Here is a 25,226-nt window from a genome sequence, read left to right as displayed (position 1 = left end):
AAATTGGTGAGGCTTTTTACCAAAGCTTGTCCAGGAAGTGGGGTGCAAGGTTTTGGGAAATATTTTGGGGGGAAAGACGTGTCCAAACAGCTCTTCCCCAGTAACCAGTATTTGTTTGGTGGTGGTAGCAGCCAATCCAAGGACAAAGAGTGGAATATTTTGTACCTTGGAGAAGTTTTGACCTAAGCTGGTAAAGATAAGCTTAGGAGGTTTTTCATGCAGGTCCCCACATCTGTACCCTAGCGTTCAGAGTGGGGAAGGAACCTTGACAGAAGGTTTTTAAATAGAGGCTGGATAGTCATCTGTCTTGGATGGTTTAGCCACAACAAATCCTGCATGTTGTCAGAGGCTGGACTAGATGACCCTTTTGGTCCCTTCTAATCCTGTGACTCTATGACAGGGACTAAATCTTTCCTTCTCAGGCCTTTATCCTTCTCTGTTTTCCTCCTGTCACTCCTTTACACATCGTTGAGAGAGAATTATTAATAGTATAGTACCATCTTGGGACCCCAACCCCAGTTGGAGCCCCATTCTGCTGGGCATACCAGAAAAGACAGCAACCTGCCCCTAAAAGTTTATAAACTTAATTTAAGTCAAGATGCAACAGGTCTGTGAGACAAACAAATGGGTGGGCATTGAGAGAAGAGAGAGTAACAGTAGCACACATTACCGAATAGATGAGTTGTGTATGTGATGCATAGGTGTAACAAGGAGATCAGTCACCGTAATCTCAAGAGATCCACAGGATCAGCCTTCCTTATATTACTCACTTATACATTTCGAATGGAATAAAATGTTAAAAGGACAAAATAACCACTGACCATGCAGAAGTTAAGTGAGCCTTGAGCCCTCATTGGGCAATAAATATCACTAGAGTAAGCTGATTGCTTAACAAAGAGAATGCTCTACATTTGGATTTTGCTGAAGCAGCTGATTCTGTCATTAAAACTTACCTGGAAAAAAAACTGACCCGGGTTTAGACGCATGATCAGTGGAGTGAGATCTGGCTGGATCATCATAAGCAAAGAGTTAATAACCAAGGATTATGTATTAAAATGAGATAGGGGCCAGACAGTTATATTGTTGTTAACCCTAGTCAGTGGGAGGAGCTTGATGATTCTAAAAAACAGGCCACTTATTTAGTTGCTTAAATATGGAGTTAGTTGCCCCATGTTAGACATCAGAATTTGAAAGTGGCCTTACTCACGCTGAATCATCTGTCAAGTGAAAACAGATGGTTCCGGGCTGCCATGATCAGAGTTTTGGGACCTGAGGTTTTGGAATGAGCCAACCCTAGTGATGATATTTACCGTATATGTCTCACAGGAGCATTGCAAAGGTGAAGCTTTGATCTGTGAAATGCTATGAGATCCTTGAAATCCTAGCATGGGAAGTGTTGTGGAATGGCCAACGCTTATTACTTTTACAAGTGGTTAGCTTAAAGAGCGCTGAGATTCCCAACAAGGTCGTTGTTGCGAGCCGGGGGGAATGCTGCATTCAAGACTTGGTGCGGAATGAGTGCCAGTGGTGTAACAAAGCCACAGAGGACCCTATCCCACATCCCCATAAGCCCCACCCCAACATACCCCACTTTCCCCCAAATCCTCACCCTACAGTCCCCCATCACTCCCTACTCACCCCACAGCCAACCAACAACTCGCTCTCCATCTCCCCACTCACCAATCCTGGCACCTCCTGGCTCAGCGCTCTGCTCCTGTCTCTGGCTAGGGTCCTTCCTCCTGATCCCAGCTATCTAACGGCTCCACTCGCTCCTGTCACCCGCCCCGTGTTCATGAGGCGTGGGCCAAACTGAGTGATGAATGGTGCTGCGACCCCATGACCTGAGATGCTCACTCAAAGTTGCCCTTTCCCACCCTCAATGGAGGGGCGGCAAGGCCAAATGTGAGTGAGTGGTGTTGCAACCCTGTGTGCCTGGCGAAGTGCCAGAGCACTGCTCCTTTTGGTTGGGCCCCCACAACCTTGTGGGAAGTGGCATGTCTGCACCATTGTAGCTACGCCACTCCTGAGTGCCATTTCTTAGAGGGCTTGATCCGACGCCCTTTGAAGTCAATGAAAAGAGTTACAATGGGCATTGGATTGGCCTCATGTGTTAACACGAGGCCCCATGGGTTACACAAGGTCTCCACCAGTGATCCAGCCCTTCCCCATACTGGCTTGGATGGGTAGTCAAAAGGGTTCCAGTTTGTCACCTGAGGTCAGATCCTCAGCTGGTGTAAACCGGCACTGAAGCCCGTGGGGATGGATACTCAGTGTCCAATATAGCAGCATCCACCATGTAGACACAGTCTTACTGTTTTATAACTGGCATTCTAGTACACCACATTATGTGTATTGCCAGTATTTATTAAGACACTCTCCTCAAAACCGTCTGGGCCAATAAGTGTCTTCACAGCGCATTAAGATTTGGAGCCACTGTACTTTAATTTTAAATAGTTACTGTCAAGCTTGTTCCAGACAGGAGGGGGGGAAAGCAACCCTGTCTGCAGTCACTTGTGCCTACTGAATTAAGCAAAGAGAAACAGCAAGCTGAGTAGAAAATTGGCTGGGAATTGGAAATCAAATTGCTGTGGGTAATGGTTTATGAAGGTAGCAAATAGTGGGGTTCCTCTGTTCTCTCTCTCTATCAATTACTTAGATGAAGGAATAACAAGCTACCCTTCAAAAATTTGCCTATAATATTAACATGATAAGAAAATAAATTGAGTTCCAGATGCTGGCAATGCGCCGCCCTGATGCGGAAACCTGGCAAATAGAATTTAACACAGATAAGTGGACTTTGCATAATGGAAGTTAAATATTAATTGTAACCACAAAGTAAAGAGCAAATAATGCAGACAACAGATATTAAAGGGATTAATGAACTGTAATAGATTGCTCTTTCAAACCTGCATTATAAGAGCGAGCAAATGGGAGAACAAGGTATCTAGCTGAATGCAGATCCGGTATAAGTTATGCCGTGCAATAATGAAATTCTATAGCTAATGCACTACATTCTGTTTGGACTCATTATTTATAGGAAGGTGTTTACGTACAGAAAAATATCTGGAGTGTGTTAGCAAGTCACTTTCAGATAAGAATTTCAATGCCCTTTTGTCTCTTTCGCCCAGTGCTACAAAAGACGTGTCACTAAATGCATAATAGTGGTTAGCACAAAATGTATTGTTATCAACAGAATTGTTATTTTCCTTACCAATGTTTATTTATGAAGGTTTTCTTTGGTGGGAATGCAATAGAGCCTTTCCCCATAGTTCTTCTCAGTAAGACACATATGTTCATGATTATTATTGATGGGGGAAAATCTGTGTAATAACAATACAGAATAGGGCTCATAAAAAACCCAATGAGACACAGAAGTATATATACATACCCAAATGTAAGATATGGCCATGCTAACTGCTAATAAGTATACAAATTTAGTGCTCCCATTGTGTTTTGTGACATTAGGGTGAAGCATGTAAAATATAGACTTGCATAGCTCATCTGGAATCCTGGCACATTTCTTCTAACACAACATTAACAGAACTTTAGCAGTGCTCAGAATGCAATATTAATGTGGCAATGCAGTCCATTCATAATGGTCCATTGTCATTTTTAATAGGGGCAGGTCTGCCATCCCTAGGAAACCTATTTTCTTATTTTAAAACTATTTATTCTCCCTCCCTACCTTCCTAAGAACCAACTTACTGTATCTTAAGTAGCCATTCCCTTCTCTGTGCTCTCCTAAGTGCAGTTCTCAAGACCCAGGGCCTGTTTGCCTCCTTATACATCAGCATGAGTACATCATTCCTATCCTTCAGTAATTCTTCTCTTTATAGGGTCCAGTTATATGTGCTGTCTTGGGCCAAACTGTGCCTTGTTGTTGCATGAGTATGGAAGAGATGACGGTGCAAAGAACCTTCTATTCACTCTTCCTGGGCAGCGTTTAGTTAATAATTGTCTCTGCATTTGCGCGAGACACAATGCCTCCTCCTGGGAAAGTGCAACCCTGCATCAGGGCTCACTCTTCCTCCAATAGTTTAACACTAGCCTACTCTATCTTGCTCTATGCAAGCTCACCACAGATAGTAAAGAACCTTCTCCAGTGTAGGTCCTGATGGCTGGAAACCTACAGGCTCCCAGATACTATGGTAATGGATATTTTAAAACTAATCTCCCTAAACCAAACTGTCAGCAAAATTATTTGCAGGCTCAAAATTTCACCCACAAGATCCGAAGCTGGACTGAGGTCCTTTTTTGAATCTGTATTATTTAATTAATCTCTTGGGATATTGGAGTTGATCAAATGGAAGCCTTTCCATTGACTTCAATAGGCTTTGGGTCAGGTCAATAGTTTGGATGAAAGACAGTATACAAAAGTTGAACTGTGTTTCATTTCTGTAAATACCTGATCTCCTTCTAAGTTAAAGCTAACCCATATCATTGATAGGGTGACCAGATGTCCCGATTTTATAAGGACAGTCTCGATTTTTGGGTCTTTTTCTTGTATGGGCTCCTATAACCCCCCCATTCCCGTCCCAATTTTTCACACTTGCTGCTTGGTCACCCTACATTGACATACCGTTTTAGGGTAGGTCAGGGAATTTCTTTCCACCTCAAATGAGGAAAGAAACAAAAAGTCAATGGGGGGGGGGGCGGGACACATGTGTTGATTTAAAAAAAAATACAACAGTGCATCTTTGCAGGAAAGTGGTCATTTATAGGCTTGTGCAGAACTCAGAATGTGCACTTTGTATTTTTGTTAATGAATGACCGAGCTAGTAATGGAAATTTTGATAGACAACAGCGAAATAAAGAGTGCTGTTCTCCTGCAGATTGCATTTGTATCCAATCCAATGATGTTTTCATGATGCATTACAGCCCCCGTACATAGTATATCATCGGACCAACACCAGTATGATTGCAATTTAGAGCCAAAGAACCACTCTATGGGCAACCCTTTAAATTGAGATGTACATTTTAACAAATAATCTCTGAATCAATTGATCTTCTAGGATTTTTTGGTGGTTGGTGAGGAGGGTTTCTGGGCCTAATCCTCAGCTGATGGAAATCAGCATAGCCAATGGAGCTATACCAGTTTACAAGAGTTGAGAATCTGGCCTATTTCTGCAGTGGTCTAGGACCAGTGTTGGAGGAGGCTGTAAAATAATAACATTCAAACCCAATACTGAATTTTTTCCCCAAACTATCACTGAACCAATTGTTGTCAAGTTTGTAAGACATTTGGTTATTTTCCTACCCTCAGTCCTTCCCCACCTTATTTAGAATAGGCTCAACCGAAATCCACTGCCACAGACATTAAAAACAATAAATAATAATACTGTACACTTTTCATCCATAGGTCTCAAGGTCAGGACAGAGGATACTTGGTTTATGGACAGAAATTTGGGGAAGTATTGCTCTTTTTCCAGACTTGATCACATGAGGAGTAAGGGGAAGGAAGGTTTTAAATATGGGTAGCACTGGTCAGGAATTTTTCAGTGAAACTTTTTGGGGATCAGAAAATGCAGATTTGCTGAAACCAAAACTTTTTGTGGAAGTTGTATCAGTTTCAACAATACTTCATCAGGAATTTCTGTTGAGAGAAAGAGACCCTCCCCAGAATAGCCAATACCCCAGTGGTTAGGGTCTTAATCATCAGGCTATGGAGTCAATCTATCTCCATCTCTCCTGTTGGAGCTTTGCCACTTTATATAAATAATTAAATATTCATTGGACCAGAGACAGTGACACTGACTATAGTGCAGTGGACCTGGCCCTCACCTGGATGTGAAAGACCCAAGTGCAAATCCCTACTCGACCTGATTCAAAGCAAAGACTTTCACTTGGGCACCCCACCTCCTAACCACCTGTCTATTTGTTATTCTGGGGTCTCTTTCTCTGCCAGCCCCCATAAAAAGCATTGAGCAACAGTCTAGTTTTCGTTCAGTTACAGAATTAAACCAAATGTCAAAACTGCAAAATTTTTCACTAAATGGAATTCTTACTTTTCCAGCCAGCCCTAAATATGGGAGTCACAGTGTTTATAGTAACACCTTTGAAAAAATAAAGCTATCAAGTATTCTTTAAATCAATAGGGGAAGGTAGTGGTACGGCTCTCAAGTCAGGGTGAGTTTTATCTACTAAGGCACTCCCCAGAAAAGCATGATTGCCTGTGAATTTAAGATGTGATGCTGTCCTCTATCTAAACCCTGTTTTTATAGCTTAAAGCACAAAGGAGAAGATTTTGAGGGTGGAGCTATGAAACAAATGTACCGAAGATATTATTGAATAGACAAACCTGCCCCTAAGGAATTGTCCTGTGTGCACAGATAACTGAGCTGCTGTGCTCAAACAAGGTCTAAATCTCCCACAAATCATTTGCAAACCAATCCTGATCTCTACAAATACGTCTGTTATCCATAGCTACTCTCCGATCATCTAGATGAATAATGTTCAGACTCTGGTTTGCTTCCAAACCATTCACCTTGACAATTTGAGAATTTCCCCATCTATAAAATGGGGATAATGAAACTGACCTCCTTTGTAATCCACTTTGAGACCTAAAGAGAAATAGATCTATCCAAGAACTAGGTGTTATTAATTATTAATTATTATTATTATGTGCTTCTGAGTTGGTGTGATGAGTCACATACATCACAGGGTGTTTTTTCTGCTCCGTGCTTAAGTGACAACATTGTTTCTTTTTTAATAAGAGAGTGAGGAATAACTAATGACGACAAGCCAATATGGGTATGTCTACACTTCAAGATGGAGGTGTAATTCCCAGCCTAAGGAGACAGACCCGTGCTAGCTTTGATGAAACGGGCATGCTAAAAATAGAGCGTAGCCACAGTGGGTGGGAAGGGCTAGCCACCCTGAGGACGTATCCATCCAAGAAGCTAGGCATGTACTCAGGATGGCACGTGACCGGGCTCTCATGGCTACACTCAGTTTTTAGTGTACTAGCTCAAGAGGAGCTAGTGCGGGTGTCTCTCCTCAAGCTGGGAATTAAACCTTCAGCTCAAACTGTCCACATACCCTAAATGACAAACGGTCTTCCTCAAGCCCCCTGGTGCATGTGTGGGTATTTACAGAGAGAACAGCCAATCCCCAAACAAAATTCTATTTGCATGGGCGTTCATGAAGAGTGGATGAGCATGGCTCCGAATCCAAACGAACGTTCACAAGATGCTATCTGAGCCATCCTCTTTTTGCTATAGCCACACTGCCAAAGACCTGGCTCCCGCCAGGGCCATCCGAGATCATTTATGTGAGATTTCATGAGGACGACGTGTGTAGTGAAGTGTAGACATACCCAAATTGGTATTATATTACTAGATTACGTTCCCTAGCAGGTTTCAGTCATTCCCTCCCCACTACACACACACGGCAAGGTGAAATATAATCAGATGAAAAAGTTTTCCTTATATATTTCATTTTCTTGCAATAACTGGTACTTTTAGGTCACATGCATCAAGTGATCATAACACTTACTCCTGTGTTCCCTGAGATTTGCATATGTATTTTTTTTAAAAAAATTTGCTCACACGGAGAGGCTCTGTGTTTGGAAGGTCTCGGTGGGAGATGATTAATTCTGTCTTACTCCAGATAACTTCACTACAGTACAACTAGCGTCACAGGACACCTGCTGTAAAATAGCAAACAATGCTGAGCTGTGGCCATTTCAGCTCTGCTCATGCTGACATGATAAGGGATGAAAAGCTTCTTGTATAAATAGCTCACTGATTACACTCAGCCTGGTTAAATAAGGAAACCCTACCTTACCTCAAAGGGAGATACAATAAATAAGATCCTGCTATGGAGCACACTCACTCTTGGGCGCCCCCTTATGCCAAGACACAATGTTGCAGGGGTTCTTCCACTCTGACACCCACTGTGGGTCAGCTACATTTATATATAATCCAGCCCTCAGGTTGAGCAGTATCTAGTTCACATGTCTTTGGGGTAACAAAAGGTTTAAATAAAGTCCATAGTCCCAACCAGTAATCCCATCTTCAGGGTTCTCTTCCCAGACCCTTTCTGGGACTACTCTGTAGTCATCGCCCCAGCTCTGGTATCAAGGCTCTGCCCTTTTCCCGAGGTGTCTGGTCTCCAGTCAGTCTTAGCTCTGGGTCCTTCACAAGAATCTCCCTGTGGTCTCTCGCCCACACTGAAATGTTTATTGTTATCACCTGAACCCTCGTAGTCCTACCCCTTTTGGCTGAGAAGCAACTAATTAGTTATGTCACAGGTGTAGTAAATGTGACTTACTGGCCTTTAACCCCCACCTAGCCTGTGATGGGATGAAACCCCATCACAGATCCTGATGCAAAATTACAGAGGGGGAAATGCACTCCGTGCAGAGCATCAGCAAAAGACCTATGCGCCCTTTAAATCCTATTTTGAGGAATTAAGACAGGACCTCGGTAATGCACATGTCTAGTGCTAGTCTTCTGTCAAAGGGTGAATTTCACCTTGTGTCCATTGCCCCCGATGAAACAAATCATAGTGGTGCTAAGTACATCTCGTTTGGAAAAGTGCTCTTGCATAGCTTATTTTTTTCTCCCCTCTGGCAGGGCTCAATGAGCACTGACCCTGTTCTAAGCATCAACGTGTATGTCTTCGAACTAAGGACCAAACCCTAGAGTAGCTAATCCATGGAGTCTCTCCTCTCCAGGAGGTGGCTGAATTTGCTGTGTGCTTCCTGCCCATTTCTACATAAGAAACTCAATCACAGACTTGCATCACCCAAAAGGATAACCAAGCTGACACCTAATATCAGCTATACCACGTTGGTTTCAGGTGGAGGTCATTCTTTGAATCTTACAAACACTAAAATCATCTATTTATTAAGGTGGCAAAGGGACATTGAGAACTTTGTTTTCCATTTGGACAGCCTCCAGAGATGGGCAGAAGTGACCTGGATTTAATATCTCATCAGGAAACAACACTGCATCTAAATTAGTGCACTGCAGAGTCATGAATGGCCAGGAGACAGGTGAAACTAATAGATTCATAGACTCAAGCCTAGAAGGGACCACTATTAAAATCTTGTCTCACCTCCCACATAACAGAGTTCACAGAACTTCACCCATTAATTCCTGCACTCTGAGGCATCTAACTAGGAGTAGAACTTGAGCATTCCTTTCAGAAAGCCCTTCAAAGATTGCAAGAAGAAAATCTAGGATGTATTCTGAGTTTCTGTCTATTCATGCTTTATACAACATATGTCAATAAAGATTGATCCAAAGCAAAACACTTGATCCTAATATGGGAAAATTTAGATATGGATCCAAACTTCACAGCTAGTCTCAACTTCTGTAATGAGCTTGTCATAAATATAACGGGAAGGATAAACCCCTTTGAAATCCCTCCTGGCCAGGGGAAAGCTCCTCTCACCTGTAAAGGGTTAAGAAGCTAAAGGTAACCTCGCTGGCACCTGACCAAAATGACCAATGAGGAGACAAGATACTTTCAAAAGCTGGGAGGAGGGAGAGAAACAAAGGGTCTCTGTCTGTCTATATGCTGGTTTCTGCCGGGGATAGACCAGGAATGGAGTCTTCGAACTTTTAGTAAGTAATCTAGCTAGGTATGTGTTAGATTATGATTTCTTTAAATGGCTGAGAAAAGAATTGTGCTGAATAGAATAACTATTTCTTTCTGTGTATCTTTTTTGTAACTTAAGGTTTTGCCTAGAGGGGTTCTCTATGTTTTGAATCTAATTACCCTGTAAGGTATCTACCATCCTGATTTTACAGGGGGGATTTCTTTATTTCTATTTACTTCTATTTCTATTAAAAGTCTTCTTGTAAGAAAACTGAATGCTTTTTCATTGTTCTCAGATCCAAGGGTTTGGGTCTGTGGTCACTATGCAAATTGATGAGGCTTTTTATCCAACATTTCCCAGGAAAGTGGGGGGTGCAAGTGTTGGGAGGATTGTTCATTGTTCTTAAGATCCAAGGGTCTGGGTCTGTAGTCACCTAGGCAAATTGGTGAGGCTTTTTACCAAAGCTTGTCCAGAAAGTGGGGTGCAAGGTTTTGGGAAGTATTTTGGGGGGAAAGACGTGTCCAAACAGCTCTTCCCCAGTAACCAGTATTTGTTTGGTGGTGGTAGCGGCCAATCCAAGGACAAAGGGTGGAATATTTTGTACCTTGGGGAAGTTTTGACCTAAGCTGGTAAAGAGAAGCTTAGGAGGTTTTTCATGCAGGTCCCCACATCTGTACCCTAGTGTTCAGAGTGGGGGAGGAACCTTGACAGAGCTGAACCAAACCATGGACCTCTACCTCTCAGACTCTTGGAAACTTTGGATCTGAGCTTGATGCCTCTCTATTTTTGATCTAACCTCCCAAGAATCATTCTTTAAAGTGCAGATTTTTAAAAAAACCTAACACCTGGTCCTGCAGCCCTCACTCATGTGTGTAATCTTCACTCATGCAAATTGGCCTACCATACTCCAGATTGACACTAGTGCACTAGCCTAATTGGACTACTCCCATGGGTAAGTATTGCAGTATGTCCAGATTCAGCAGGATCATAAGTAGATCAACTCATGCACTTCCCTCCTTCCCCAGGCTAATGAACTTCCTTCTTAGACTAATTTAGAACTTTCTGCCACTCCCTTCATAGCACTTCATGGAAAGGTAATCACTTTGAGTGAAGTCATTAACCCAACACATTCACTTTCAAAATGATGTTTATTTATAAAGAGAATAATGAGCAATGTTTATTTATAAGTAAGAAGTCACATTATGGGATATATTATGCAAATTTCCATCTAGGCAATAAAGTTGAATTCCTAGTAACTAAGAGTCTGATAGGTAGAGAGAGTAGAAGTTAAGAACTTTCCTCTGCAAATGATTCTGTACTCAGCTAGCACCCATTGAAAGAGGGGAGAAACCGGGTTTACTTGCCACTAGGAATGTGCTAAACAATGCCCACTTAACTGTACTTGGCGATTAGCTTTGCAATGGGGCCATTGTCATATAATGACTGTGTGTGGTAAAGATACATTTTTGAAGGGTGGAGCCTAGTTTATCCATCAGAATGTCCCTAACAGGACTCTGAAAACTTCTCAGTTGAGTGACACCAGCTGGCATGTATGTACAAACAATCAGTGCAGCAGCATATCCAGTTTGCACCAGCTGAGAAGCTGGCACGTAAGAAAGTGGAAGTAAAGAACAATAAGTGAGACACCACGAATCTAGCAGGGAGAGAGAGAAGACCCTTTGATCCAGAAGTTCCCCTGTCTTAGTGAAATCTCTAACACGTTTCCCAATCAATTCTGGGACCCAGGATACCAAAAGCTCTGTAGTTCTAACTCAACGCCACCCACAATGTAACCCAGCTGAAATATCCCATTCCATCATTAGTCCCATCGAAACCAATAGGTCTTCCAGTGGAATAGCCCACTGAGACTTAAGCTATCCCATAGGCAGTAACAAAGGTGAGTCTCATCATCAGTAGATGGCCTAGCGTCTTAGCATATAATACAATGTGCTGTGATCATTTAGATTCCCTCCTTTCCCCCTTTACCTCCCTTGGGAACAACACTCAAAGTCATCCTTTCAAGTTGTGGCCATACAAAGCTATGCTCCGTGTCACTAATAGACATTTGAAACCATTACAGTTTAGGTAGCCCATTCCCAGAGTCAGGCTTTGATTTAAAAACAGAAAGGTTTGTTTCACTCTGCTTTTGATTGGTGCAGGAGATTAGAGATGAATACTGTAATCCAACAGATAAAAGGGCACCAGCTAGACAGGTTTGTGTATTTATTTAAGTAACTAAGAAATGAGCCTCTTGCTGCTCAGCAGCTCTATGAATACAAGTGTCTTAGGGAGGTCACATATTACCAACATTTATTTGAATACGCCTGTGGCAGCCAACCCAGGACAATCGAATTCATGGAAACAACAGTCCATTCCCTGCATGGAAAGTAATTTGAAACTCCTGGGTTTCATGTATTCAATAAATAAACTGTAAATGACAAATTCAAAGAATCGTGTCTACCTGTGGCCAAAAAAGATGCAGGTGATTATAGACACCTCAAGGCAGGGTGATCTTTCCAGTTCCATCCATCTCTAAGGGTCATAGTTTTGGAGCTGTGCTTGGATTCGTGCTGTGAGGGATGCAAAAATAAAAAGCCTGATGCCTAGGGTGTCCTGACAGTTATACAGCTCTATGCTTGCAGGTGGTTTTCAAAGCATGTTCTCTCTTCTCAGAACTGTGCAATCATGGTTATAAATTCCCAATCTATTAGCAGCTGCTTTCATCCCTCTTGCTCCCAATGAATAGCTCCAACTGAATACAGTTTTTAAAAATCTCATCTCTCATTCACTGAGTGTACTTTACATTGCAACTATGGGGCTACAGGTCAGCAAAGAATCTGGCCCATTGCGATATTGGTTTTTTTTTCCCCTCTCAGTTTGGTCAACCAAAGGAAGGATGAAAATCTCAGGTTCACAGCACACCTGAGAACATGTGAGAACTCTGCCTAAGTTAAGACTGTGCACTGCATGTAAAGACTCATAGACTTTAAGGACATAAGGGACTGTCATAAATATAAGGGGAAGGGTAAACCCCTTTGAAATTCCTCCTGGCCAGGGGAAAGCTCCTCTCACCTGTAAAGGGTTAAGAAGCTAAAGGTAACCTCGCTGGCACCTGACCAAAATGACCAATGAGGAGACAAGATACTTTCAAAAGCTGGGAGGAGGGAGAGAAACAAAGGGTCTGTGTCTGTCTGTATGCTGTGCTTGGCCAGGGATAGACCAGGAATGGAGTCTTAGAACTTTTAGTAAGTAATCTAGCTAGGTATGTGTTAGATTATGATTTCTTTAAATGGCTGAGAAAAGAATTGTGCTGAATAGAATAACTATTTCTGTCTGTGTATCTTTTTTGTAACTTAAGGTTTTGCCTAGAGGGGTTCTCTATGTTTTTGAATCTAATTACCCTGTAAGATATCTACCATCCTGATTTTACAGGGGGGATTTCTTCATTTCTATTTACTTCTATTTTCTATTAAAAGTCTTCTTGTAAAAAACTGAATGTTTTTTCATTGTTCTCAGATCCAAGGGTTTGGGTCTTTGGTCACCTATGCAAATTGGTGAGGCTTTTTATCCAACATTTCCCAGGAAAGGGGGGGGTGCAAGTGTTGGGAGGATTGTTCATTGTTCTTAAGATCCAAGGGTCTGGGTCTGTAGTCACCTAGGCAAATTGGTGAGGCTTTTTACCAAACCTTGTCCAGGAAGTGGGGTGCAGGGTTTTGGGAATTATTTTGGGGGGAAAGACGCGTCCAAACAGCTCTTCCCCAGTAACCAGTATTAGTTTGGTGGTGGTAGCGGCCATTCCAAGGACCACGGGTGGAATACTTTGTACCTTGGGGAAGTTTTGACCTAAGCTGGTAAAGATAAGCTTAGGAGGTTTTTCATGCAGGTCCCCACATCTGTACCCTAGAGTTCAGAGTGGGGGAGGAACCTTGACATGGTGGCATAGTGGTGGGATTAACCTGAAATCATTTTGAGATCCAGTTGAGATTTTTTGAACTAGAAATACAGATTTTAAAAAGGAATTTTTTTTTCCTGTGGCTTTGAAGCAGCTTTGAAACTGAAAGCATCTTGGGTTTTCCCTGCTTTGTGGCCAAGCAGAGACAAAAGGGGATTATCTTGTGAATTGCAGGTTTTCTTTGCCTGGAGGCAGGGTACTTAACTCCTGCAGGGAAATTCACAGTCTTCCAACCCAGAGGTTTTTTTTTTTCTTTTCTTCCTAAAAGTAAATAGGGGGTGTGTGTTCTACCCATTTGCTTTTTCTTTGGGCTGGGTAAGCAGGTTTCCAAGTAGTTTGGAGGTTTTTTGCTTTAAGTTGGGCCCAGAACAGAGACAAGGGAATTGTCTTTTTCTGTAGGCTGACAATCACTATCAGAGAATAGGTATTCTATTCCAGCACAGCAAAATTTTACAGCCAAGTTTTGTTTGTTTATTTCTAAACCTCGGGTGTAAAGTTAGTTAAAAACAGAGAGGTTAGAATGACCAAATCCTCAGCTCGACTACAGCTGGAATTAGCCAAATTTCAGGCTGAGGAAAGACAAAGGGAACATGAAAGACAGATAGAACTCATGCGGCTGAAGAAGGAACAAGAAAGGGAGGCAGAACAACACCAAGCGGCTGCTCACAGGAGAGCTATGGAAGCGAGGGACAAAGAACTGGAGGAGAAGGAAAAAGAGAGGAAGTATGTGGAGGAGATGGAGAAGATAAAGGCTCAGCAGAATATCCCAACAAACCCTAGTAATCCTTCTCCAAGTACCACTTCCCATCCCAGAAAGTTCCCCACCTACAAGGCAGGCGATGATACTGAGGCCTTCCTAGAAAACTTCGAAAGGGCCTGCCTTGGATACAACCTCTCTACTGACCAGTACATGGTAGAGCTGAGGCCGCAGCTCAGTGGACCCTTAGCTGAGGTGGCAGCTGAAATGCCTAAAGAACACATGAACAAGTATGAACTGTTTAAATCCAAGGCGAGAGTCAGAATGGGGATAACACCCGAGCAGTCTCGTCGGAGGTTCAGAGCCCTAAGGTGGAAACCAGACATGTCATTTACCCGACATGCCTACCACATTGTGAAACATTGGGATGCCTGGATATCAGGAGCAAGTGTTGAATCTCCAGTAAATTTGCCCTTCCTAATGCAAATGGAACAATTCTTAGAGGGTGTTCCTGAGGAAATAGAAAGATACATCCTAGATGGGAAACCCAAAACTGTAATCGAGGCAGGAGAGATTGGAGCCAGATGGGTGGAGGTGGCAGAGAAGAAGAAAACTGGTCGCAGTTGGAGCGGAGACCAGAAGGGACCACCCCAGACCACACCCTATTACCGGGGGCCGCCCAAAGCCCCACCTACCTCCCAAAGAACCCTCCAGACCCCTTATCGTCCTGCCACCCCGTTCTCCAGCAACCCTCCTCGCCCCAGTGACCCGTCAGCTGGACGATGTTTTAAATGTAACGAGCTGGGGCATGTAAAGGCCAACTGCCCCAAGAACCCCAACAGATTACAGTTCATTGCACCGGAATCACACCAGAGGTCCACAGGCCCAGATACTTCCCAGATACCCTTAGAGCGGAGGGAAACTGTGAGTGTGGGCGGGAAGAAGGTCACCGCGTGGAGGGACACCGGAGCACAAGTGTCAGCTATCCATGCTTCCTTAGTGGACCCCAATTTAATCAACCCAGAGATCCAAGTGACGATTCAACCCTTCAAGTCCAACTCTTTCAATTTGCCTACAGCCAAGTTGCCTGTCCAGTACAAGGGCTGGTCAGGAATGTGGACTTTTGCAGTCTATGATGATTATCCCATCCCCATGCTGTTGGGGGAAGACTTGGCCAATCATGTGAAGCAGGCCAAGAGGGTGGGAATGGTCACCCGCAGCCAGGCTAAACAAGCCGTGAGGCCTAGCTCTGTTCCGGAAACTTCTATCAGGACCCAGTCAGAGGTGATGGACCCGGACCCCAGGCCAATGTCTGCAACAGCAGTAGTGGATCCAGTCCCAGAGACCCAGACGGAACCAGTCCCAGAACCGGAACCAGCCGAACAACCAACACCAGACCCCGTGCCAGCACTGAATCCAGTACTTGCAACCTCAACACCAGAGGGCCCCACCGAACCTGAACTGGCAGCAGCCGATAACCCTACACAAGAGGCTCAGCCGGAGCCTGAATCCCAACCTAGTGCACCAGCGGAGAGCGGTTCACAGTCAACAGAAACAGCTCCATCCCCTATATCGCTTCCAGAGGGACCAAGCCTAGGTCCACAATCCAATGAGGAACTGATGTCCCCAGCATCAAGGGAACAGTTCCAGACCGAACAGGAAGCAGATGAAAGCCTCCAGAGAGCTTGGACGGCGGCACGGAGCAACCCACCGCCTCTCAGTTCTTCTAATCGATCCAGGTTTGTTGTAGAAAGAGGACTTTTATACAAGGAAACTCTTTCTGGTGGACACCAGGAAGACTGGCATCCTCAGAGACAGTTGGTAGTTCCAACTCAATACCGGGCCAAGCTCTTGAGCTTAGCCCACGATCACCCTAGTGGCCATGCTGGGGTGAACAGGACCAAAGACCGTTTGGGGGGGTCATTCCACTGGGAGGGAATGGGCAAGGATGTTTCTACCTATGTCCAGTCTTGTGAGGTGTGCCAAAGAGTGGGAAAACCCCAAGACCAGGTCAAAGCCCCTCTACAACCACTCCCCATCATTGAAGTTCCATTTCAGCGAGTAGCTGTGGATATTCTGGGTCCTTTTCCGAAAAAGACAGCCAGAGGAAAGCAGTACATACTGACTTTCATGGATTTTGCCACCCGATGGCCGGAAGCAGTAGCTCTAAGCAACACCAGGGCTAAAAGTGTATGCCAGGCACTAGCAGACATTTTTGCCAGGGTAGGTTGGCCCTCCGACATCCTCACAGATGCAGGGACTAATTTCCTGGCAGGAACTATGAAAAACCTTTGGGAAGCTCATGGGGTAAATCACTTGGTTGCCACTCCTTACCACCATCAAACAAATGGCATGGTGGAGAAGTTTAATGGAACTTTGGGGGCCATGATACGTAAATTCGTAAATGAGCACTCCAATGATTGGGACCTAGTGTTGCAGCAGTTGCTCTTTGCCTACAGAGCTGTACCACATCCCAGTTTAGGGTTTTCCCCATTTGAACTTGTATATGGCCGTGAGGTTAAGGGGCCATTGCAGTTGGTGAAGCAGCAATGGGAGGGATTTACACCTTCTCCAGGAACTAACATTCTGGACTTTGTAACCAACCTACAAAACACCCTCCGAACCTCTTTAGCCCTTGCTAAAGAAAACTTACAGGATGCTCAAAAAGAGCAAAAAGCCTGGTATGATAAACATGCCAGAGAGCGTTCCTTCAAAGTAGGAGACCAGGTCATGGTCTTAAGGGCGCTCCAGGCCCATAAAATGGAAGCATCGTGGGAAGGGCCATTCACGGTCCAGGAGCGCCTGGGAGCTGTTAATTATCTCATAGCATTCCCCACCTCCAACCGAAAGCCTAAGGTGTACCATATTAATTCTCTAAAGCCCTTTTATTCCAGAGAATTAAAGGTTTGTCAGTTTACAGCCCAGGGAGAAGATGATGCTGAGTGGCCTGAAGGTGTCTACTACGAAGGGAAATGTGCTGGTGGTGTGGAAGAGGTGAACCTCTCCATGACCCTTGGGCGTATGCAGCGACAGCAGATCCAGGAGCTGTGCACTAGCTACGCGCCAACGTTCTCAGCCACCCCAGGACTGACTGAACGGGCATACCACTCCATTGACACAGGTAATGCTCACCCAATTAGGGTCCAACCTTACCGGGTGTCTCCTCAAGCTAAAACTGCTATAGAACGGGAGATCCAGGATATGTTACAGATGGGTGTAATCCGCCCCTCTGAAAGTGCATGGGCATCTCCAGTGGTTCTAGTTCCCAAACCAGATGGGGAAATACGTTTTTGCGTGGACTACCGTAAGCTAAATGCTGTAACTCGCCCAGACAACTATCCAATGCCCCACACAGATGAACTGTTAGAGAAACTGGGACGGGCCCAGTTCATCTCTACCTTGGACTTAACAAAGGGGTACTGGCAGGTACCGCTAGATGAATCTGCCAAGGAAAGGTCAGCCTTCATCACACATCTCGGGCTGTATGAATTTAATGTACTCCTTTCGGGCTGCGAAATGCACCCGCCACTTTCCAAAGACTTGTAGATGGTCTCCTAGCGGGATTAGGAGAATATGCAGTCGCCTACCTTGATGATGTGGCCATATTTTCGGATTCCTGGGCAGACCACCTGGAACATCTACAAAAAGTCCTTGAGCGCATAAGGGAGGCAGGACTAACTGTTAAGGCTAAGAAGTGTCAAATAGGCCTAAACAGAGTGACTTACCTTGGACACCAGGTGGGTCAAGGAACTATCAGCCCCCTACAGGCCAAAGTGGATGCTATCCAAAAGTGGCCTGTCCCAAAGTCAAAGAAACAGGTTCAATCCTTCTTAGGCTTGGCCGGTTATTACAGACGATTTGTACCGCACTACAGCCAAATCGCTGCCCCACTGACAGACCTAACCAAAAAGAAACAGCCAAACGCTGTTCAGTGGACCGTGAAGTGTCAGAAGGCCTTTAACAAGCTTAAAGCGACACTCATGTCTGACCCTGTACTAAGGGCCCCAGACTTTGACAAACCGTTCCTAGTAACCACAGATGCATCCGAGCGTGGTGTGGGAGCAGTTTTAATGCAAAAAGGACCTGATCAAGAATTCCACCCTGTAGTGTTTCTCAGCAAAAAACTGTCTGAGAGGGAAAGCAACTGGTCAGTCACTGAAAAAGAATGTTACGCCATTGTCTACGCTCTGGAAAAGCTACGCCCATATGTTTGGGGACGGCGTTTCCACCTGCAAACCGACCATGCTGCACTGAAGTGGCTTCACACCGTCAAAGAAACTAACAAAAAACTTCTTCGGTGGAGTTTAGCTCTCCAAGAGTTTGATTTCGACATCCAACACATCTCAGGAGCTTCTAACAAAGTGGCTGATGCACTCTCCCGTGAAAGTTTCCCAGAATCAACTGGTTAAAATCGTCCTTAAGATGTGGAAAATATTGTTAGTCTTTATGTATTTGGTAGTATATTTAGAGATGCATGTGTCTTATTAACTCTGTTTTTCCTAGAGCTCCAGGAAGAAATCCCAGCCAGTGTTTCACCCTAGCTGAGATTTGGGGGGCGTGTCATAAATATAAGGGGAAGGGTAAACCCCTTTGAAATTCCTCCTGGCCAGGGGAAAGCTCCTCTCACCTGTAAAGGGTTAAGAAGCTAAAGGTAACCTCGCTGGCACCTGACCAAAATGACCAATGAGGAGACAAGATACTTTCAAAAGCTGGGAGGAGGGAGAGAAACAAAGGGTCTGTGTCTGTCTGTATGCTGTGCTTGGCCAGGGATAGACCAGGAATGGAGTCTTAGAACTTTTAGTAAGTAATCTAGCTAGGTATGTGTTAGATTATGATTTCTTTAAATGGCTGAGAAAAGAATTGTGCTGAATAGAATAACTATTTCTGTCTGTGTATCTTTTTTGTAACTTAAGGTTTTGCCTAGAGGGGTTCTCTATGTTTTTGAATCTAATTACCCTGTAAGATATCTACCATCCTGATTTTACAGGGGGGATTTCTTCATTTCTATTTACTTCTATTTTCTATTAAAAGTCTTCTTGTAAAAAACTGAATGTTTTTTCATTGTTCTCAGATCCAAGGGTTTGGGTCTTTGGTCACCTATGCAAATTGGTGAGGCTTTTTATCCAACATTTCCCAGGAAAGGGGGGGGTGCAAGTGTTGGGAGGATTGTTCATTGTTCTTAAGATCCAAGGGTCTGGGTCTGTAGTCACCTAGGCAAATTGGTGAGGCTTTTTACCAAACCTTGTCCAGGAAGTGGGGTGCAGGGTTTTGGGAATTATTTTGGGGGGAAAGACGCGTCCAAACAGCTCTTCCCCAGTAACCAGTATTAGTTTGGTGGTGGTAGCGGCCATTCCAAGGACCACGGGTGGAATACTTTGTACCTTGGGGAAGTTTTGACCTAAGCTGGTAAAGATAAGCTTAGGAGGTTTTTCATGCAGGTCCCCACATCTGTTCCAGTTCCATCCATCTCTAAGGGTCATAGTTTTGGAGCTGTGCTTGGATTCGTGCTGTGAGGGATGCAAAAATAAAAAGCCTGATGCCTAGGGTGTCCTGACAGTTATACAGCTCTATGCTTGCAGGTGGTTTTCAAAGCATGTTCTCTCTTCTCAGAACTGTGCAATCATGGTTATAAATTCCCAATCTATTAGCAGCTGCTTTCATCCCTCTTGCTCCCAATGAATAGCTCCAACTGAATACAGTTTTTAAAAATCTCATCTCTCATTCACTGAGTGTACTTTACATTGCAACTATGGGGCTACAGGTCAGCAAAGAATCTGGCCCATTGCGATATTGGTTTTTTTTTCCCCTCTCAGTTTGGTCAACCAAAGGAAGGATGAAAATCTCAGGTTCACAGCACACCTGAGAACATGTGAGAACTCTGCCTAAGTTAAGACTGTGCACTGCATGTAAAGACTCATAGACTTTAAGGACATAAGGGACCATCATGATCGTCTAGTCTGACCTCCTGCACATTGCAGGCCACAAAACCGCATCCACCCGTACTCCTGTAATAGGCCCATAACCTCTTGCTGCGTTACTGATGTCCACAGATCTTGATTTAAAGACTTCAAATTTACAGATTCAAAGGTTATTAAAGTTACAGTACGTTGGAGCTCTACTGGTGGAAAAGCCTATTAAAGAGACCTTGTTTATTCCAGTGGAATGCTCTAAGGGACTTTTTAGGAAATAAATCAGTTTGGATACACATGGAACATTTAGCAAACTTCTGTATGACACATTGAAATAGAAGTATGATATAATTAAGCAATGACATGACAGCTAGCAAGTGAGTTTCTGGGCAATTATCGCATGCCTCACGTGGCATGATGAGACACCAAAGCCAAAAGCTCAGGGAACGTTAACAGCCAGAGATGGGCAATAATTCTCCCCAACTGCACAACCTGCCAGGTTTTATTGCTATTTTGAAATGAAATTTGTAAATAAAAAAATAAGGAAAGCAATCAAACCTGCATTGCAGACAAAGGTATGACATTAACGGCAGACAATCAGGGGCATTATGCCCAGAATTTTACAGCCATCCAGTGATAAAATATATAGCAAACACTCAGGAGAGACACAGCTGTGGTTAAGGCTGTGAACTAGAACCTAATCGTTCTGGGCTCCATTCCTTGTGCGATCTTGGCTAATCTCTTTGGGGCAGAGATTATCTCTTACTGTATGTTTGTGATAGTGCGTAGCATGATGGGGTCTCTAAGGCAGAGCCAGGGAAAAAAAATTAGGGTGAACAGTAAATTTGCCAAAAAACGCATTTTTCAGGGCACCAAAACGATTTGTGAATTTGGGTCAAATCTGGTAAATAGTTACAGCTGAAAAAAAAATGGGGAAAAATGTAAAAAGTTGAAATGGTTCATTTCAGCCCTTTCAAAATTAAACTTTTTGACTTTTTATTTCAAACTCACGTTTGGTTTTAAAATGGTGCTAACTTCAAAACAAAACAAAACAAAAGGGTGAAATGCACCCGAATCAAAATGAAAAACTGAAAACCAAAATGCTTTTTGGTCAACCAAAACATTTTGTTACACTAAAAATAAAATTAAAAAGGGAAATAAAACATTACTTTCAGGGCGAGTGAAACGTTTCATTCAGACCAAGCTGTTCTTTTTCATTTCAGCGAGAAAACCTGTGGGGGGGAGGAATCTGATTTGGTTTGAACTGAGCCAGTATTTTCCCCTGGATTTTTCAGTTCAGCCTCTGAATCAAAATCTCAGTTTTTCGCTCGAGTCTACTCTAGGGCCTACTGTAAGACAAGTAATAGTGAAAAAATAAACTCAGTGGGACTTTGCTCATTCACACAAACATCTCAATTTTGAATTACCAGGTGGGTGAACAAGTATGATAAAGAAAAATGTTTCCCCACTGGCAGCGACCTTTCCCAGCCTGCTCATGTAATTTGATGTGGTTTGGACACTCTGGCCAAAGCAAATGTCTTCCTCTTTCCAGGGTAAACCAAAGCCCAAACATGAAATATATCCTTCAGTCCCCTCTGGGCTCAACAGCCCTTCCTTAGCCCTCCCTGGCTTTCAGCCTCGGTCACACCGGGGGATTCGAAGCTGGTGCTGGTTTGCCCTCCCTGGGGGTAGTTCAATAGTCATTTATTTGCCCCTCCGGTCTTCACCCTCTTGATGAAGCAGGACTTCCTCACACCCTCTCTGGGACCTAAACAAGAAGAGATGCTGACACCAAGCCCCAGGTCTTGCTACCCCAGGTCTTTTCCTCTCGTTACTCCATGCCTTCCCTCTGAATCCTGCCTCTTCAGGCCATGAACAATTTACCCCTTCCCAGGATTCATAGCTCACTTTCTCCTTCCCATAAACTGATGTTCTTGCCCCTGCTCTCTCCCCGTGCTGAGAACAGGCTGCCCCTGACATCCCCAGCAGGCCTGGCTCTCAGTCATGTGAGCTGGAAAGAAAACCTGGCACAGGTCACACAGCTCACCTTGTGGCAGGGAGGTATGAATTGTGGAATATTTGGGATTACAGAAAGATCTGCTCTGCAAATCCAATCTTCATGAGTGTTTGGCTCAGAACTAGGGACCAGATTCTGGTCTTTGCTAGATCCAGTCAAATCCCATGTAACTCTTCTAGCAGTCACAATATCACCATGCCCAAATGTTCAGAAGTCATGAGCTAGGTCCCCAGAATCACGAGAATGGCTTCAAAAACATTACATTTTTACAAAACAATATATTTTGGGATCTTTTTATTTGCCATCTAGTGTTTGAGACTGCTTTCCCTCTGCTACAATGAGGTTTAGAAACTTACGCAAAAAAAGTAAGAAAAGAGAAATGAAATTCCTCCCCAAACAAGATTTTGTCCAAGTCACCTGACTCCAGGAATTGGGGCTTTATCAAAAATACCAAATATCAGTTGTATGACTCATAGTCAAATCATGCAAATAGGTAACATCGCAGTCAATATGAATTTTGAAATTTTTCTTTGCATTGTTAATTGATCCGTGAAGTTCAATGGGAAATACATATTTCCTGACACTGCATTTCTACCCACGTTGGGAAAAATACAAAGAGGTACTGTGGCACTGAAAAGGAGCATGCATTGCTGCAGTATCAGCCACTTAATATCATCGGTGATTGCTTGTGTATGAGCACCTACCGGCACTTCATCTCCCTACTGTGTAGCTGGACTGGGGAGGCCCCATCCCAGTGATTAGCAGTGATTAACAGCGATTAGCCTGTTTGATCCAGTATTTATACAGAGGCAGTCTGTGCCTGAAATCAATCTACATATCTGGGATTTAGATCTGAGGTGCCGGGCAGAATGTCTCTGTCCATAGCATAAGTCCATTGAATGTCCACAGAGAAATGGGTTATTGTCCAAACCAACTTAACCACTTGGTATGTGGAAGGCAGGCACTATGCCAAAAAGGGAGAGACAGCGAGGCCCTTTTCATTTCTAGGGCTGCTGCTTCTTGCATTCTCAGTGGGAAAAGCAAGTGCCTACAAGAATACACTGAAACATACACATGTGCACCATGCCCTTTCATACACCAGTGAGTTCTACCATGGGCAATTCCCATTAGGGACCTTGTCAGAGCATGGTCTGCAGAGAGCACCATGTAAGCCGAAGAAAGGTGGCACACACTGGCATGCATCCATTCATGCTTTATGCACTGATCTTCAGCGTGTGCAGTCTTCCAATGAATGGAATGTTTCAAATGACCTATAGGGGTGCTGTGTGGATAAGGCACGCCAGCACTTGGGTGACGAGAGAATTTGAAATGAGGGGGAGAGGCTGGACCCCAGTTCTGTCACAGGTTCAGGCCTTGATCCTGCAAGTCTCAGCTGATGGGCACAGCTGTTGCACTGCAGAAGAGTGGCAAAGCAAGGTGGGCTCAAGTTAGGTTACATGCAAGCCATGGTCCTGTGTGAGGAGCAGTACAAAACTGCAAGTCCCTTGCGTGGCTGCTACCTCTGAATCAAGTGTGCTGAGCACAAAGGGAGGGATGCACGGTGGCATGGAGAACATCTGAGCACATGTAACTCACTGGAGATCGAGTTACAGGTCCTCTTCTGTGCTGATCTGCAGAGGATACAGGTTGTTATAGTCCCCAGCAACGGAGCTTTAACTCAAGCTGTAGCAGCTAATGTCTCTTAGCTCTGAAGCTCTCCGGTTCAATCCACAGTCTGTCAACCAAGATGACAGTGATCACCCAAGCACTAGCTACAATGGAGATCTTCCACATACTCTTGAGAAGATTTATTATAAATTCTTCTAAAGCGTCCCTCCTACTACCAAGCAGGAATAACCTGACTGAGTGCATTCATTAATGCAAGCTCAGGTTCCTCTCCACCATTTGTCCTATTCAGCGCTTTGTATCTTGCACTTACATGCACAATATTCTGCACATGCTCCTTGCAGCTTTGAGCAAACGATCAGTGACCTTGGGTAGATTATTTAACTTCTGTGTTTACCCAACTACAGAATTTCTACTGATCTACCTAACTTAGAGGGGTGTTCTGTGGCTATTAGGGTCCAGTCCAAAGTCTGTTGATGAGTCAATGGGAAGGTTTCCCATCGGGCTTAGGATCAAGTCACTAGTGAGCTAATTAATGCCTGTTAACTCTTTTGAGTATGTCAGGAGAAAGGTGCAGTATATTAATGATTGATTGATTAATTAATTAATAGCTCTTACACGGGTGTCATCATGGAGGCTTATGGGGAAAGTGTGGCCTACGTGTTATCGGGCTTTGAGTTTTATTTGAGGAAGCGCCTTCTGAAATACCACAGAAGAGAAGGGCTGTACAATGCAAAAAGTCTTAGCTGCTGTTGCCCGAATAAGTCTGAAGTACCAAGCCCAAAGGAAAGGTCATTAATATAGATTTGATCTTCACAACAACAGCAGCAGCCCATAACACCGATACAGCAGTGTGATTTAATGGTTATATAGCATGGGATGTGCACATGTCTCAGATGGAAAAACGCAAAGTAAGGACCTGAAAAAGAATACAACACAAGAGTCCTAGAAAACCAAACCTAACAGATTTGTGTAGTTTAGGCCTGGTCTATACTATCTGGTTAGGTCGACGTAAGCTGCCTTGCACCGATTTAGCTGTGGAAGTGTCTTCACTTAAATTTGCCTCCCGCTGATGGATGTGCCTCTCTGTGCTGACTTGATACCACCACTTCCCCCAAGCGGAGTAGAGTCATGGTCAATTTAATTAGGTTGACGCACTGTGTATACACTGCATTGTTTATATCGACTGTTGCTGGCTTTCAGGAGCCATCCCACAATGCCCCATCCAGGCAATACAATTGGTACAAGCGCTCCTAGTGAGGACACACACTGCTGACACAAGCAGTCAAGTGTGCACACACACGTGCAATTTAATAACTGCAGAGGCCGTATGCCAACAGAAATTAAGTTGACAAAATGTTGTGGTGTAGACTTGGCCTTAGTCTTTTGCTAGACAGATCAGAGGTCACTGTTCCCAGTAAGGTGATGGGGAGTTTAACATAGACAAATAGAAAAAAACTCCAGGCATCTAAGTCAAG

This window comes from Eretmochelys imbricata, chromosome 11 (genome assembly GCF_965152235.1).
Source record: "Eretmochelys imbricata isolate rEreImb1 chromosome 11, rEreImb1.hap1, whole genome shotgun sequence".
NCBI classification, from domain to species: domain Eukaryota; kingdom Metazoa; phylum Chordata; order Testudines; family Cheloniidae; genus Eretmochelys; species Eretmochelys imbricata.
The sequence above is the reverse complement of the archived record's forward strand: the minus strand, read 5'-3'. Positions refer to the sequence as shown.